Genomic DNA, 13,370 nt, shown 5'->3' on the forward strand with positions numbered 1-13,370 from the left:
AGCATAGTGTGTGAACACGTAGTTTGCTTGAGAGCTGCCTGTCAGCCTGATGGTGTGTGAAGTCAGTGAGCCAAATGGAGTTGTTCTCCCACAAGAACCACTCGGCTGATTCTTCTTCAATATGCAATTCAGCAACATGCAGTGTTGCTTGATGGAATTAGCTCTTACAGCAACATCTGCGTCTAGAGCCTTTGTATTTAGGGCTAGCTGAAAACGGCTTTGGCGCTGAAGTGGTTTCTGAATGTGGAGTTGGTGGCATGTGAAACCCGCCTGTGGAGCCTTCGTTTGTATGGGATGCTCACCAAGCTGCCCTTCAGGACAATGCACTCAAACGGCGTTAGGCATAGTGTGTGAACACGTAGTTTGCTTGAGAGCTGCCTTTCAGCCTGATGCTGTGTGAAGTCAGTGAGCCAAATGGAGTTGTTCTCCCACAAGAACCACTCGGCTGATTCTTCTTCAATATGCAATTCAGCAACATGCAGTGTTGCTTGATGGAATTAGCTCTTACAGCAACATCTGCGTCTAGAGCCTTTGTATTTAGTGCTAGCTGAAAACGGCTTTGGCGCTGAAAGGTTTACTGAATGTGGAGTTGGTAGCATGTGAAACCCGCCTGTGGAGCCTTCGTTTGTGTGGGATGCTCACCAAGCTGCCCTGCAGGACAATGCACTCAATCGGCATTAAGCATAGTGTGTGAACACGTAGTTTGCTTGAGAGCTGCCTGTCAGCCTGATGGTGTGTGAAGTCAGTGAGCCAAATGGAGTTGTTCTCCCACAAGAACCACTCGGCTGATTCTTCTTCAATATGCAATTCAGCAACATGCAGTGTTGCTTGATGGAATTAGCTCTTACTGCAACATCTGCATCTAGAGCCTTTGCATTTAGGGCTAGCTGAAAAGGGCTTTGGCGCTGAAGTGGTTTCTGAATGTGGAGTTGGTGGCATGTGAAACCCGCCTGTGGAGCCTTCGTTTGTGTGGGATGCTCACCAAGCTGCCCTTCAGGACAATGCACTCAAACGGCATTAAGCATAGTGTGTGAACACGTAGTTTGCTTGAGAGCTGCCTGTCAGCCTGTTGCTGTGTGAAGTCAGTGAGCCAAATGGAGTTGTTCTCCCACAAGAACCACTCGGCTGATTCTTCTTCAATATGCAATTCAGCAACATGCAGTGTTGCTTGATGGAATTAGCTCTTACAGCATCATCTGCATCTAAAACCTTTTTATTTAGGGCTAGCTGAAAAGGGCTTTGGCGCTGAAGTGGTTTCTTAATGTGGAGTCGGTAGCATGTGAAACCCGCCTGTGGAGCCTTCGTTTGTGTGGGATGCTCACCAAGCTGCCCTTCAGGACAATGCACTCAAACGGCATTAAGCATAGTGTGTGAACACGTAGTTTGCTTGAGAGCTGCCTGTCAGCCTGATGGTGTGTGAAGTCAGTGAGCCAAATGGAGTTGTTCTCCCACAAGAACCACTCGGCTGATTCTTCTTCAATATGCAATTCAGCAACATGCAGTGTTGCTTGATGGAATTAGCTCTTACAGCAACATCTGCGTCTAGAGCCTTTGTATTTAGGGCTAGCTGAAAACGGCTTTGGCGCTGAAGTGGTTTCTGAATGTGGAGTTGGTGGCATGTGAAACCCGCCTGTGGAGCCTTCGTTTGTATGGGATGCTCACCAAGCTGCCCTTCAGGACAATGCACTCAAACGGCGTTAGGCATAGTGTGTGAACACGTAGTTTGCTTGAGAGCTGCCTTTCAGCCTGATGCTGTGTGAAGTCAGTGAGCCAAATGGAGTTGTTCTCCCACAAGAACCACTCGGCTGATTCTTCTTCAATATGCAATTCAGCAACATGCAGTGTTGCTTGATGGAATTAGCTCTTACAGCAACATCTGCATCTAGAGCCTTTGTATTTAGGGCTAGCTGAAAAGGGCTTTGGCGCTGAAGTGGTTTCTGAATGTGGAGTTGGTGGCATGTGAATCCCGCCTGTGGAGCCTTCGTTTGTGTGGGATGCTCACCAAGCTGCCCTTCAGGACAATGCACTTAAATGGCATTAAGCATAGTGTGTGAACACGTAGTTTGCTTGAGAGCTGCCTGTCAGCCAGATGGTGTGTGAAGTCAGTGAGCCAAATGGAGTTGTTCTCCCACAAGAACCACTCGGCTGATTCTTCTTCAATATGCAATTCAGCAACATGCAGTGTTTTTGATGGAATTAGCTCTTACAGCATCATCTGCGTCTAAAACCTTTTTATTTAGGGCTAGCTGAAAAAGGGCTTTGGCGCTGAAGTGGTTTCTGAATGTGGAGTTGGTAGCATGTGAAACCCGCCTGTGGAGCCTTCGTTTGTGTGGGATGCTCACCAAGCTGCCCTTCAGGACAATGCACTCAAACGACATTAAGCATAGTGTGTGAACACGTAGTTTGCTTGAGAGCTGCCTTTCAGCCTGATGCTGTGTGAAGTCAGTGAGCCAAATGGAGTTGTTCTCCCACAAGAACCACTCGGCTGATTCTTCTTCAATATGCAATTCAGCAACATGCAGTGTTGCTTGATGGAATTAGCTCTTACAGCAACATCTGCGTCTAGAGCCTTTGTATTTAGGGCTAGCTGAAAACGGCTTTGGCGCTGAAGTGGTTTCTGAATGTGGAGTTGGTGGCATGTGAAACCCGCCTGTGGAGCCTTCGTTTGTATGGGATGCTCACCAAGCTGCCCTTCAGGACAATGCACTCAAACGGCGTTAGGCATAGTGTGTGAACACGTAGTTTGCTTGAGAGCTGCCTTTCAGCCTGATGCTGTGTGAAGTCAGTGAGCCAAATGGAGTTGTTCTCCCACAAGAACCACTCGGCTGATTCTTCTTCAATATGCAATTCAGCAACATGCAGTGTTGCTTGATGGAATTAGCTCTTACAGCAACATCTGCATCTAGAGCCTTTGTATTTAGGGCTAGCTGAAAACGGCTTTGGCGCTGAAAGGTTTACTGAATGTGGAGTTGGTAGCATGTGAAACCCGCCTGTGGAGCCTTCGTTTGTGTGGGATGCTCACCAACCTGCCCTTCAGGACAATGCACTCAATCGGCATTAAGCATAGTGTGTGAACACGTAGTTTGCTTGAGAGCTGCCTGTCAGCCTGATGGTGTGTGAAGTCAGTGAGCCAAATGGAGTTGTTCTCCCACAAGAACCACTCGGCTGATTCTTCTTCAATATGCAATTCAGCAACATGCAGTGTTTCTTGATGGAATTAGCTCTTACAGCAACATCTGCATCTAGAGCCTTTGTATTTAGGGCTAGCTGAAAAGGGCTTTGGCGCTGAAGTGGTTTCTGAATGTGGAGTTGGTGGCATGTGAAACCCGCCTGTGGAGCCTTCGTTTGTGTGGGATGCTCACCAAGCTGCCCTTCAGGACAATGCACTCAAACGGCATTAAGCATAGTGTGTGAACACGTAGTTTGCTTGAGAGCTGCCTGTCAGCCTGTTGCTGTGTGAAGTCAGTGAGCCAAATGGAGTTGTTCTCCCACAAGAACCACTCGGCTGATTCTTCTTCAATATGCAATTCAGCAACATGCAGTGTTGCTTGATGGAATTAGCTCTTACAGCATCATCTGCGTCTAAAACCTTTTTATTTAGGGCTAGCTGAAAAGGGCTTTGGCGCTGAAGTGGTTTCTTAATGTGGAGTTGGTAGCATGTGAAACCCGCCTGTGGAGCCTTCGTTTGTGTGGGATGCTCACCAAGCTGCCCTTCAGGACAATGCACTCAAACGGCATTAAGCATAGTGTGTGAACACGTAGTTTGCTTGAGAGCTGCCTGTCAGCCTGATGGTGTGTGAAGTCAGTGAGCCAATTGGAGTTGTTCTCCCACAAGAACCACTCGGCTGATTCTTCTTCAATATGCAATTCAGCAACATGCAGTGTTGCTTGATGGAATTAGCTCTTACAGCAACATCTGCGTCTAGAGCCTTTGTATTTAGGGCTAGCTGAAAACGGCTTTGGCGCTGAAGTGGTTTCTGAATGTGGAGTTGGTGGCATGTGAAACCCGCCTGTGGAGCCTTCGTTTGTATGGGATGCTCACCAAGCTGCCCTTCAGGACAATGCACTCAAACGGCGTTAGGCATAGTGTGTGAACACGTAGTTTGCTTGAGAGCTGCCTTTCAGCCTGATGCTGTGTGAAGTCAGTGAGCCAAATGGAGTTGTTCTCCCACAAGAACCACTCGGCTGATTCTTCTTCAATATGCAATTCAGCAACATGCAGTGTTGCTTGATGGAATTAGCTCTTACAGCAACATCTGCGTCTAGAGCCTTTGTATTTAGTGCTAGCTGAAAACGGCTTTGGCGCTGAAAGGTTTACTGAATGTGGAGTTGGTAGCATGTGAAACCCGCCTGTGGAGCCTTCGTTTGTGTGGGATGCTCACCAAGCTGCCCTGCAGGACAATGCACTCAATCGGCATTAAGCATAGTGTGTGAACACGTAGTTTGCTTGAGAGCTGCCTGTCAGCCTGATGGTGTGTGAAGTCAGTGAGCCAAATGGAGTTGTTCTCCCACAAGAACCACTCGGCTGATTCTTCTTCAATATGCAATTCAGCAACATGCAGTGTTTCTTGATGGAATTAGCTCTTACAGCAACATCTGCATCTAGAGCCTTTGTATTTAGGGCTAGCTGAAAAGGGCTTTGGCGCTGAAGTGGTTTCTGAATGTGGAGTTGGTGGCATGTGAAACCCGCCTGTGGAGCCTTCGTTTGTGTGGGATGCTCACCAAGCTGCCCTTCAGGACAATGCACTCAAACGGCATTAAGCATAGTGTGTGAACACGTAGTTTGCTTGAGAGCTGCCTGTCAGCCTGTTGCTGTGTGAAGTCAGTGAGCCAAATGGAGTTGTTCTCCCACAAGAACCACTCGGCTGATTCTTCTTCAATATGCAATTCAGCAACATGCAGTGTTGCTTGATGGAATTAGCTCTTACAGCATCATCTGCATCTAAAACCTTTTTATTTAGGGCTAGCTGAAAAGGGCTTTGGCGCTGAAGTGGTTTCTTAATGTGGAGTCGGTAGCATGTGAAACCCGCCTGTGGAGCCTTCGTTTGTGTGGGATGCTCACCAAGCTGCCCTTCAGGACAATGCACTCAAACGGCATTAAGCATAGTGTGTGAACACGTAGTTTGCTTGAGAGCTGCCTGTCAGCCTGATGGTGTGTGAAGTCAGTGAGCCAAATGGAGTTGTTCTCCCACAAGAACCACTCGGCTGATTCTTCTTCAATATGCAATTCAGCAACATGCAGTGTTGCTTGATGGAATTAGCTCTTACAGCAACATCTGCGTCTAGAGCCTTTGTATTTAGGGCTAGCTGAAAACGGCTTTGGCGCTGAAGTGGTTTCTGAATGTGGAGTTGGTGGCATGTGAAACCCGCCTGTGGAGCCTTCGTTTGTGTGGGATGCTCACCAAGCTGCCCTTCAGGACAATGCACTCAAACGGCATTAAGCATAGTGTGTGAACACGTAGTTTGCTTGAGAGCTGCCTGTCAGCCTGTTGCTGTGTGAAGTCAGTGAGCCAAATGGAGTTGTTCTCCCACAAGAACCACTCGGCTGATTCTTCTTCAATATGCAATTCAGCAACATGCAGTGTTGCTTGATGGAATTAGCTCTTACAGCATCATCTGCGTCTAAAACCTTTTTATTTAGGGCTAGCTGAAAAGGGCTTTGGCGCTGAAGTGGTTTCTTAATGTGGAGTTGGTAGCATGTGAAACCCGCCTGTGGAGCCTTCGTTTGTGTGGGATGCTCACCAAGCTGCCCTTCAGGACAATGCACTCAAACGGCATTAAGCATAGTGTGTGAACACGTAGTTTGCTTGAGAGCTGCCTGTCAGCCTGATGGTGTGTGAAGTCAGTGAGCCAAATGGAGTTGTTCTCCCACAAGAACCACTCGGCTGATTCTTCTTCAATATGCAATTCAGCAACATGCAGTGTTGCTTGATGGAATTAGCTCTTACAGCAACATCTGCGTCTAGAGCCTTTGTATTTAGGGCTAGCTGAAAACGGCTTTGGCGCTGAAGTGGTTTCTGAATGTGGAGTTGGTGGCATGTGAAACCCGCCTGTGGAGCCTTCATTTGTATGGGATGCTCACCAAGCTGCCCTTCAGGACAATGCACTCAAACGGCGTTAGGCATAGTGTGTGAACACGTAGTTTGCTTGAGAGCTGCCTTTCAGCCTGATGCTGTGTGAAGTCAGTGAGCCAAATGGAGTTGTTCTCCCACAAGAACCACTCGGCTGATTCTTCTTCAATATGCAATTCAGCAACATGCAGTGTTGCTTGATGGAATTAGCTCTTACAGCAACATCTGCGTCTAGAGCCTTTGTATTTAGTGCTAGCTGAAAACGGCTTTGGCGCTGAAAGGTTTACTGAATGTGGAGTTGGTAGCATGTGAAACCCGCCTGTGGAGCCTTCGTTTGTGTGGGATGCTCACCAAGCTGCCCTGCAGGACAATGCACTCAATCGGCATTAAGCATAGTGTGTGAACACGTAGTTTGCTTGAGAGCTGCCTGTCAGCCTGATGGTGTGTGAAGTCAGTGAGCCAAATGGAGTTGTTCTCCCACAAGAACCACTCGGCTGATTCTTCTTCAATATGCAATTCAGCAACATGCAGTGTTTCTTGATGGAATTAGCTCTTACAGCAACATCTGCATCTAGAGCCTTTGTATTTAGGGCTAGCTGAAAAGGGCTTTGGCGCTGAAGTGGTTTCTGAATGTGGAGTTGGTGGCATGTGAAACCCGCCTGTGGAGCCTTCGTTTGTGTGGGATGCTCACCAAGCTGCCCTTCAGGACAATGCACTCAAACGGCATTAAGCATAGTGTGTGAACACGTAGTTTGCTTGAGAGCTGCCTGTCAGCCTGTTGCTGTGTGAAGTCAGTGAGCCAAATGGAGTTGTTCTCCCACAAGAACCACTCGGCTGATTCTTCTTCAATATGCAATTCAGCAACATGCAGTGTTGCTTGATGGAATTAGCTCTTACAGCATCATCTGCATCTAAAACCTTTTTATTTAGGGCTAGCTGAAAAGGGCTTTGGCGCTGAAGTGGTTTCTTAATGTGGAGTCGGTAGCATGTGAAACCCGCCTGTGGAGCCTTCGTTTGTGTGGGATGCTCACCAAGCTGCCCTTCAGGACAATGCACTCAAACGGCATTAAGCATAGTGTGTGAACACGTAGTTTGCTTGAGAGCTGCCTGTCAGCCTGATGGTGTGTGAAGTCAGTGAGCCAAATGGAGTTGTTCTCCCACAAGAACCACTCGGCTGATTCTTCTTCAATATGCAATTCAGCAACATGCAGTGTTGCTTGATGGAATTAGCTCTTACAGCAACATCTGCGTCTAGAGCCTTTGTATTTAGGGCTAGCTGAAAACGGCTTTGGCGCTGAAGTGGTTTCTGAATGTGGAGTTGGTGGCATGTGAAACCCGCCTGTGGAGCCTTCGTTTGTATGGGATGCTCACCAAGCTGCCCTTCAGGACAATGCACTCAAACGGCGTTAGGCATAGTGTGTGAACACGTAGTTTGCTTGAGAGCTGCCTTTCAGCCTGATGCTGTGTGAAGTCAGTGAGCCAAATGGAGTTGTTCTCCCACAAGAACCACTCGGCTGATTCTTCTTCAATATGCAATTCAGCAACATGCAGTGTTGCTTGATGGAATTAGCTCTTACAGCAACATCTGCGTCTAGAGCCTTTGTATTTAGGGCTAGCTGAAAACGGCTTTGGCGCTGAAAGGTTTACTGAATGTAGAGTTGGTAGCATGTGAAACCTGCCTGTGGAGCCTTCGTTTGTGTGGGATGCTCACCAAGCTGCCCTTCAGGACAATGCACTCAAACGGCATTAAGCATAGTGTGTGAACAAGTAATTTGCTTGAGAGCTGCCTGTTTGCCTGATGGTGTGTGAAGTCAGTGAGCCAAATGGAGTTGTTCTCCCACAAGAACCACTCGGCTGATCCTTCTTCAATATGCAATTCAGCAACATGCAGTGTTGCTGGATGGAATTAGCTCTTACAGCAACATCTGCGTCTAGAGCCTTTGTATTTAGGGCTAGCTGAAAAGGGCTTTGGCGCTGAAGTGGTTTCTGAATGTGGAGTTGGTGGCATGTGAAACCCGCCTGTGGAGCCTTCGTTTGTGTGGGATGTTCACCAAGCTGCACCTCAGGACAATGCACTCAAACGGCATTAAGCATAGTGTGTGAACACGTAGTTTGCTTGAGAGCTGCCTGTCAGCCTGATGGTGTGTGAAGTCAGTGAGCCAAATGGAGTTGTTCTCCCACAAGAACCACTCGGCTGATTCTTCTTCAATATGCAATTCAGCAACATGCAGTGTTGCTTGATGGAATTAGCTCTTACAGCAACATCTGCGTCTAGAGCCTTTGTATTTAGGGCTAGCTGAAAATGGCTTTGACGCTGAAGTGGTTTCTGAATGTGGAGTTGGTGGCATGTGAAACCCGCCTGTGGAGCCTTCGTTTGTGTGGGATGCTCACCAAGCTGTCCTTCAGGACAATGCACTCAAACGGCATTAGGCATAGTGTGTGAACACGTAGTTTGCTTGAGAGCTGCCTGTCAGCCTGATGGTGTGTGAAGTCAGTGAGCCAAATGGAGTTGTTCTCCCACAAGAACCACTCGGCTGATTCTTCTTCAATATGCAATTCAGCAACATGCAGTGTTGCTTGATGGAATTAGCTCTTACAGCAACATCTGCGTCTAGAGCCTTTGTATTTAGGGCTAGCTGAAAACGGCTTTGGCGCTGAAGTGGTTTCTGAATGTGGAGTTGGTGGCATGTGAAACCCGCCTGTGGAGCCTTCGTTTGTGTCGGATGCTCACCAAGCTGCCCTTCAGGACAATGCACTCGAACAGCATTAGGCATAGTGTGTGAACACGTAGTTTGCTTGAGAGCTGCCTGTCAGCCTGATGGTGTGTGAAGTCAGTGAGCCAAATGGAGTTGTTCTCCCACAAGAACCACTCGGCTGATTCTTCTTCAATATGCAATTAAGCAACATGCAGTGTTGCTTGATGGAATTAGCTCTTACAGCAACATCTGCGTCTAGAGCCTTTGTATTTAGGGCTAGCTGAAAACGGCTTTGGGGCTGAAGTGGTTTCTGAATGTGGAGTTGGTGGCATGTGAAACCCGCCTGTGGAGCCTTCGTTTGTGTGGGATGCTCACCAACCTGCCCTTCAGGACAATGCACTAAAATGGCATTAAGCATAGTGTGTGAACACGTAGTTTGCTTGAGAGCTGCCTGTCAGCCTGATGGTGTGTGAAGTCAGTGAGCCAAATGGAGTTGTTCTCCCACAAGAACCACTCGGCTGATTCTTCTTCAATATGCAATTCAGCAACATGCAGTGTTGCTTGATGGAATTAGCTCTTACAGCAACATCTGCATCTAGAGCCTTTGTATTTAGGGCTAGCTGAAAACGGCTTTGGCGCTGAAGTGGTTTCTGAATGTGGAGTTGGTGGCATGTGAAACCCGCCTGTGGAGCCTTCGTTTGTGTGGGATGCTCACCAAGCTGCCCTTCAGGACAATGCACTCAAACGGCATTAAGCATAGTGTGTGAACACGTAGTTTGCTTGAGATCTGCCTGTCAGCCTGATGGTGTGTGAAGTCAGTGAGCCAAATGGAGTTGTTCTCCCACAAGAACCACTCGGCTGATTCTTCTTCAATATGCAATTCAGCAACATGCAGTGTTGCTTGATGGAATTAGCTTTTACAGCAACACCTGCGTCTAGAAACTTTGTATTTAGGGCTAGCTGAAAAGGGCTTTGGCGTTGAAGTGGTTTCTGAATTTGGAGTTGGTAGCATGTGAAACCCGCCTGTGGAGCCTTCGTTTGTGTGGGATGCTCACCAAGCTGCCCTTCAGGACAATGCACTCAAACGGCATTAAGCATAGTGTGTGAACACGTAGTTTGCTTGAGAGCTGCCTGTCAGCCTGATGGTGTGTGAAGTCAGTGAGCCAAATGGAGTTGTTCTCCCACAAGAACCACTCGGCTGATTCTTCTTCAATATGCAATTCAGCAACATGCAGTGTTGCTTGATGGAATTAGCTCTTACAGCAACATCTGCGTCTAGAGCCTTTGTATTTAGGGCTAGCTGAAAACGGCTTTGGCGCTGAAGTGGTTTCTGAATGTGGAGTTGGTGGCATGTGAAACCCGCCTGTGGAGCCTTCGTTTGTGTCGGATGCTCACCAACCTGCCCATCAGGACAATGCACTAAAATGGCATTAGTCATAGTGTGTGAACACGTAGTTTGCTTGAGAGCTGCCTGTCAGCCTGATGGTGTGTGAAGTCAGTGAGCCAAATGGAGTTGTTCTCCCACAAGAACCACTCGGCTGATTCTTCTTCAATATGCAATTCAGCAACATGCAGTGTTGCTTGATGGAATTAGCTCTTACAGCAACATCTGCATCTAGAGCCTTTGTATTTAGGGCTAGCTGAAAACGGCTTTGGCGCTGAAGTGGTTTCTGAATGTGGAGTTGGTGGCATGTGAAACCCGCCTGTGGAGCCTTCGTTTGTGTGGGATGCTCACCAAGCTGCCCTTCAGGACAATGCACTCAAACGGCATTAAGCATAGTGTGTGAACACGTAGTTTGCTTGAGATCTGCCTGTCAGCCTGATGGTGTGTGAAGTCAGTGAGCCAAATGGAGTTGTTCTCCCACAAGAACCACTCGGCTGATTCTTCTTCAATATGCAATTCAGCAACATGCAGTGTTGCTTGATGGAATTAGCTCTTACAGCAACATCTGCGTCTAGAGCCTTTGTATTTAGGGCTAGCTGAAAATGGCTTTGACGCTGAAGTGGTTTCTGAATGTGGAGTTGGTGGCATGTGAAACCCGCCTGTGGAGCCTTCGTTTGTGTGGGATGCTCACCAAGCTGTCCTTCAGGACAATGCACTCAAACGGCATTAGGCATAGTGTGTGAACACGTAGTTTGCTTGAGAGCTGCCTGTCAGCCTGATGGTGTGTGAAGTCAGTGAGCCAAATGGAGTTGTTCTCCCACAAGAACCACTCGGCTGATTCTTCTTCAATATGCAATTCAGCAACATGCAGTGTTGCTTGATGGAATTAGCTCTTACAGCAACATCTGCGTCTAGAGCCTTTGTATTTAGGGCTAGCTGAAAACGGCTTTGGCGCTGAAGTGGTTTCTGAATGTGGAGTTGGTGGCATGTGAAACCCGCCTGTGGAGCCTTCGTTTGTGTCGGATGCTCACCAAGCTGCCCTTCAGGACAATGCACTCGAACAGCATTAGGCATAGTGTGTGAACACGTAGTTTGCTTGAGAGCTGCCTGTCAGCCTGATGGTGTGTGAAGTCAGTGAGCCAAATGGAGTTGTTCTCCCACAAGAACCACTCGGCTGATTCTTCTTCAATATGCAATTAAGCAACATGCAGTGTTGCTTGATGGAATTAGCTCTTACAGCAACATCTGCGTCTAGAGCCTTTGTATTTAGGGCTAGCTGAAAACGGCTTTGGGGCTGAAGTGGTTTCTGAATGTGGAGTTGGTGGCATGTGAAACCCGCCTGTGGAGCCTTCGTTTGTGTGGGATGCTCACCAACCTGCCCTTCAGGACAATGCACTAAAATGGCATTAAGCATAGTGTGTGAACACGTAGTTTGCTTGAGAGCTGCCTGTCAGCCTGATGGTGTGTGAAGTCAGTGAGCCAAATGGAGTTGTTCTCCCACAAGAACCACTCGGCTGATTCTTCTTCAATATGCAATTCAGCAACATGCAGTGTTGCTTGATGGAATTAGCTCTTACAGCAACATCTGCATCTAGAGCCTTTGTATTTAGGGCTAGCTGAAAACGGCTTTGGCGCTGAAGTGGTTTCTGAATGTGGAGTTGGTGGCATGTGAAACCCGCCTGTGGAGCCTTCGTTTGTGTGGGATGCTCACCAAGCTGCCCTTCAGGACAATGCACTCAAACGGCATTAAGCATAGTGTGTGAACACGTAGTTTGCTTGAGATCTGCCTGTCAGCCTGATGGTGTGTGAAGTCAGTGAGCCAAATGGAGTTGTTCTCCCACAAGAACCACTCGGCTGATTCTTCTTCAATATGCAATTCAGCAACATGCAGTGTTGCTTGATGGAATTAGCTTTTACAGCAACACCTGTGTCTAGAAACTTTGTATTTAGGGCTAGCTGAAAAGGGCTTTGGCGTTGAAGTGGTTTCTGAATTTGGAGTTGGTAGCATGTGAAACCCGCCTGTGGAGCCTTCGTTTGTGTGGGATGCTCACCAACCTGCCCTTCAGGACAATGCACTCAAACGGCATTAAGCATAGTGTGTGAACACGTAGTTTGCTTGAGAGCTGCCTGTCAGCCTGATGGTGTGTGAAGTCAGTGAGCCAAATGGAGTTGTTCTCCCACAAGAACCACTCGGCTGATTCTTCTTCAATATGCAATTCAGCAACATGCAGTGTTGCTTGATGGAATTAGCTCTTACAGCAACATCTGCGTCTAGAGCCTTTGTATTTAGGGCTAGCTGAAAACGGCTTTGGCGCTGAAGTGGTTTCTGAATGTGGAGTTGGTGGCATTTGAAACCCGCCTGTGGAGCCTTCGTTTGTGTCGGATGCTCACCAACCTGCCCATCAGGACAATGCACTAAAATGGCATTAGTCATAGTGTGTGAACACGTAGTTTGCTTGAGAGCTGCCTGTCAGCCTGATGGTGTGTGAAGTCAGTGAGCCAAATGGAGTTGTTCTCCCACAAGAACCACTCGGCTGATTCTTCTTCAATATGCAATTCAGCAACATGCAGTGTTGCTTGATGGAATTAGCTCTTACAGCAACATCTGCATCTAGAGCCTTTGTATTTAGGGCTAGCTGAAAACGGCTTTGGCGCTGAAGTGGTTTCTGAATGTGGAGTTGGTGGCATGTGAAACCCGCCTGTTGAACCTTCGTTTGTGTGGGATGCTCACCAAGCTGCCCTTCAGGACAATGCACTCAAACGGCATTAAGCATAGTGTGTGAACACGTAGTTTGCTTGAGATCTGCCTGTCTGCCTGATGGTGTGTGAAGTCAGTGAGCCAAATGGAGTTGTTCTCCCACAAGAACCACTCGGCTGATTCTTCTTCAATATGCAATTCAGCAACATGCAGTGTTGCTTGATGGAATTAGCTCTTACAGCAACACCTGCGTCTAGAAACTTTGTATTTAGGGCTAGCTGAAAAGGGCTTTGGCGTTGAAGTGGTTTCTGAATTTGGAGTTGGTAGCATGTGAAACCCGCCTGTGGAGCCTTCGTTTGTGTGGGATGCTCACCAACCTGCCCTTCAGGACAATGCACTCAAACGGCATTAAGCATAGTGTGTGAACACGTAGTTTGCTTGAGAGCTGCCTGTCAGCCTGATGGTGTGTGAAGTCAGTGAGCCAAATGGAGTTGTTCTCCCACAAGAACCACTCGGCTGAT

The sequence above is a fragment of the Ochotona princeps genome, chromosome 16, assembly GCF_030435755.1.
Source record: "Ochotona princeps isolate mOchPri1 chromosome 16, mOchPri1.hap1, whole genome shotgun sequence".
In the NCBI taxonomy this organism is placed as follows: domain Eukaryota; kingdom Metazoa; phylum Chordata; class Mammalia; order Lagomorpha; family Ochotonidae; genus Ochotona; species Ochotona princeps.